Genomic DNA, 3,564 nt, shown 5'->3' with positions numbered 1-3,564 from the left:
CTTCTCTCTCTCTCTCTCTCTCTCTCTCTCTCTCTCTCCCTCTCTCTCTGTTAAAATACACTGTATTATATTAAATTTTACTATTATATATTTTATTAACTCCATTATAATACGAAATATGTGTCGAAAATATGTGTACATTCAACGTCACAACTTTTGTATCGAATTCTCAGCGCTTAAAATTTCATCCTAGTTCGCGAAATAGATCAAGCTATCTCTCTTTTTTTTTCGACCAATCGTGCTCTTTTCGTGACTTGATGCTAGCATGAATTAAGGCATATGCCTACGCATGTATTAATATTAGGAGCATGGCAATCAGCACGTGTGTGCCACGTATTTACATCATTCGCGACAATGCGTTTACTTGTATCGCTAATGCCGCGTGTCCCAGGTGTCCCAGTTTCTTACGATCCAATTTAGGTCCGTTCGATTATCGATAGGTTAGCAATTCTAACTTCCATTACGCTGAGTGAACGAGTGGATTGTCGCTGATAACGGATTATCGCGATGAAGTTATTCATAACGGAATGATGACACGCGTAACACCACCAGACGCGTCAGACATATATATATATATATATTTACATACAGGAACTTGTTTATGTAAACGAGTGTGATACTTTTGACTTTTTGAATTTTGACACGTGGGGACATGTAGGAGGAATAAAATAAGTCGCATATATCGTATTGTAAAAAATACAGATGTATATTAATTTACTTGATATCACATTCTTTATGATAAATGATAGATATCGATGATTATCGATGGATGGATGTGTGACGATGTTTATCTTCAAATTGATTAAGGATGATTTTACTAAACATTGCTCTATCATTGTCGATACAGTAACAACGAAAAAAACTTAGCTTAATAATTAGTCGAATTAACATTGATCAATTAAATCAATCGTTTTTGTCGGGAAAAAATTTTTTGACGAGGTATCGAATAAATAACAGAATACTTCATATATAATATATTCGAAATTAAAAATTAAATGATAAATTATATTTAAAACAGAGCTTCATCATAAAAAGGAGATGTAACGTTATATTTATAATTATGCGCTTATCGCATTGTTCAGATACATTCGTTAGAAACGCGTGTTCGCATCTCTTTATTTTAGAAGTTAAAAAAAGACTACGAGGAAAAACGTAACACTTGGGTATTATTCCATAGAGAACGTAGATTTCACTACGCTAAGCAAATACTGCACTTAACAGTCGAAGCGGATATGAACCCAAGAATATAATCGTTATATTTTCATAAAGCCTCGTTATATTTTTGGTATGATACCACTCATTGGGATATTTGGAATAACGAAATGCGTCGATGTTAGAATTTGGTATGCAAAGTAAGATGAAGAGAGTAAGGATCATTTTCGTACATCTTTATATCAAGATTTTCAGAATAACAGTAATTTGAATAATACAACTTATTGCCAATTTAAATACATTGGTTAAAGAAATTCATGGAGAATCTATTTGGCCACGAATTGGTCGAAACAAACACGACGTCCTTCGGCAAAACATTCGACATAGGCTTCCTGGAAATCGCTTTCTCTAGTTTCAATATCGAAATCGACGTATTTCTGCGAATCCTGAAAATCTCAAGGATGCGAAACATCAGAATTAATGTTCTTGATGTTTGTTCATATCAATATTACATTAATACTCTTCTTTATTATGATTATTTACAATCGAAATTACTGCGATTTTTTCGAGTTTAATTTTCAACGCTACACGAATTATTTCCATTTTATCCCGAACAATAAACATACTCTCTAAAACTTTCAGAGTGGAAATTGTCACTCTAAAGAGTGAAATCTCAATCTTGAAGACAGAAAACTCAGTCATTCTTTTTTCCAAGACTGGCTTAGTTTTCACTCCAAAATTTAGATAGTAATCCGTATTCATAATCAGACCTTATATTAAAGACTTCTTTAAATTTATCTTTAGATGTTTAGTGACCAATAAAATAATTCATAAAGCATCCGAAGATAAATAATTTAAGGAAAAGCCTTAAATATAAAGTCTGACTATGAATACGAGCATAAAAGAATTCGATTTGAATATCAACGGAATATCAGCCGGGAAAAAAAATTCACCAGCACAAGACACACGACCATGAAAATTAATGACGCGACGCGTTCCCGAATGACGAAAACGTTCGTGTCCGTTTTCGGCACAGTTGTGACGGAAATCGCTTTCTCTCTAGTAACATCCCAACGCGCAGTCACACAGACGGACGTTACTGTCGTTGTTCGCGAGCTCGACGTCGCGTAATGTGCGACATACGAACGTGTGATGACGTCGGACTGTTTGGAGGAGCACGACAATGATCGCATGGATATAACAACGGTTGTAGTCCGTACCTATGCGGACGTCGCGAACACGGCAAGACAAGATGGCGGCGGCGCAGGCACGCAACTAGCGCATTGTTCACCCCCAGCAGATTGCCACTGTTATTCTTTTGTGTCCTGAGATACTCGTGGCGACAAAAAAAATGTCTAGAAGCTATTTTCATTCCTCCACCAGACTGCACTTTCTTTCTCGCTTTCATCAAATATCAAATACATATCTATTTTGAAATACTTTGAGTGAAATGAAAGGGTATACTAATTTAGCTACAGAAAACAGATCTTAAATGGATCTTAAATGGAACCTAGATGAAACATAATAGTCAAATATGATAAGGTAAAATAAGAATTTGATAGTCATTTGTATTTTCAGTTTTGATTTATATTTCTATGCATCAATTTCATACTTTGATTTATAATATTTTTGTTTATTTGTCAACTACGGTGAGCATTTATACATTTATATAATATATACATTCTAATAAGCGTATTGAGCACAAGGCATTCATTGTGGACGAAAACTATTTCGAAATTGTACGAAAATTTAACGAAGAATCCCGTAGATTTTTTTGTATCGTATATACATATATGACAATAATAATTCTTCCATGTAAATGAAATGATTAATGCTTGGTCGAATACAAAAAACAGTTTCAAATCGGCTTTGTTTTAAAGAATTTGGCGTCTCAAGAAGAAATTACACCAGCGTTATGATCCCAAGAGAAGCGTTTCATTCCACTCACGCTTCGAAAATCATTCGGATAATAGAGAATAACAGAAAATTTCGTAGCAAGAAAAACTACTTAAAAGATCCTCAGCCACGCCGAATCTACGAATCTACGCTTACGCGAAAAACGCTTATCCGCCCACATAGCTCATTAATGCGCGCTATCAAGCTCCAGCACGTTTGTTTGATCGTTACTTCCTTGATTAGAGGGAACGTCACGAAGTTAAGTACTTTTATTTTCGTAATAATCCGATTGTCCGTCTTTATTCTCGGTAGAAAGTACCGATGCCCCGGGTAATTGGCTGCCCCTAAACCGTCCCTGAAGCGAGAGAAAAAGAGAGATAGAGAGAGAAGGAGCAAAATGTGTGTGCGCGCGCACGTGAAACGAAGGGAGAGAGAAAGAAAGAAAGAGAGAGAGAGAGAGAGAGAGAGAGAGAGAGAGAGAGAACGGTAAGTAGACGTAAGAAAACAAAGAAGTGG

At 35.6% G+C, this 3,564-nt stretch overlaps 1 pseudogene; it reads right to left on the bottom strand.

Annotated features, from left to right (window-relative positions):
- Positions 1-1,478: 1,478 nt before the first annotated feature.
- The window catches only part of LOC105623320, a 30,602-nt pseudogene continuing 28,516 nt past the window's right edge, over positions 1,479-3,564 (bottom strand).

The sequence above is a fragment of the Atta cephalotes genome, assembly GCF_000143395.1.
Source record: "Atta cephalotes unplaced genomic scaffold scaffold00002, whole genome shotgun sequence".
Classification (NCBI taxonomy): domain Eukaryota; kingdom Metazoa; phylum Arthropoda; class Insecta; order Hymenoptera; family Formicidae; genus Atta; species Atta cephalotes.
Note: the sequence above shows the minus strand (reverse complement) of the source record. Positions and strands in the feature narration are given on the sequence as shown.